The sequence below is a fragment of the Callorhinus ursinus genome, unplaced genomic scaffold, assembly GCF_003265705.2.
Source record: "Callorhinus ursinus isolate GAN/ISIS: 27379988/994484 unplaced genomic scaffold, GSC_fseal_2.0 scaffold62, whole genome shotgun sequence".
NCBI classification, from domain to species: Eukaryota; Metazoa; Chordata; class Mammalia; order Carnivora; family Otariidae; genus Callorhinus; species Callorhinus ursinus.
The window spans coordinates 8,710,625-8,711,902 of NW_027397124.1; positions in this window are offsets into that span (position 1 = coordinate 8,710,625).

Consider the following 1,278-nt stretch of genomic DNA (forward strand, 5'->3'; position numbering starts at 1 on the left):
GAAAAGAAATTGAGTCACAGAGTTGAAGTGATTTACCCTAGGTCATAAGTCAGGGGATGAAAATTGAATCAGGATTATATCTCCTAATATACTTCCATTACTCCATATCATAAAATCACCATAAACATGTACACTTTAGCTAAACCTGGAAAGGTTTATTTCCTCAACCACCAGTACCCAGTGGTATAGGAAAAGAAGCCCTAACTCATCCAGTTATTTACAGTTTTGTCCTTAGCCAAAAGAAGAGAAATTTACTTTTGGGAACACTGATTAAATGGATAAGAGTTCTGTGCTATTCAAGTATTTGCATGAACTCATTTTCACTACTGACTAGAACGTTTTAGATATTTCATGTTGATGATGACATTTTCGTTCAAAACTCCAAGTGAGCATTCTGATATTTGAACATGGGGTGGAGTAGATAGACAACAATTCAAGGTAGGCTGTAGATTTTCGTGAAGACATATTAAGTGAATAGCTAATATTTAGAGTGAATGATAAGAAGACCATGATGTCAATAGCCAACAACTTAAATTACCAAAAGCCAGGAAGAGGTAAGCTAACAAAAGGATCTCAAAAGAAAATATAGTGTTAGGGGTATGGTGTTTTATTATAAAGTCAGTTGTGAGTTATCAATCAGTGTAGTCTGAGAATCTAAAACCTAGATAAACCTGGTATGAATATACCTGAAAGTCTCTAGTTTTCTTTGTACTATCTTTGTCAGGTTTGGGTTTGCTGGCTTCATAAAATGAGTTAGAGAATGTTCTATATTTTATTATCTAGAAGAGTGTGGAGAATTGACCTAAATTCAATTTATTTTTTTTTTACGATTTTATTTATTTATTTGAGAGAGAGCACTGAGCAGGGAGCCTGACATGGGGCTCGATCCCAGGACCCCAACATCATGACCTGAGCCGAAGGCAGACACTTAACCGAGCCACCCAGGCACCCCAACCTAAATTCAATTTAAACTTAAGTCTTCCTTAAATATTTGGTAGAATTCACCAGTGAAACCATCTAGGCCTGGTGCTTTATTTTTGAGAGGATTGTTTATTATTGACTTAATTTATTTAGATATTGGGTAGAATTAGTGTTACTTCTTCTTTACTTATCTGGTAGAATTTACCAGGAAAACTATTTGGGGTTGGAGATTTTCAAAAGAATTTTAACTGAGAATTAATTATTTTAAATAATTATATATATATATAACCACATACATACAGTTTTATATATATATATATATATATATATATATATATATATATATATATATATACC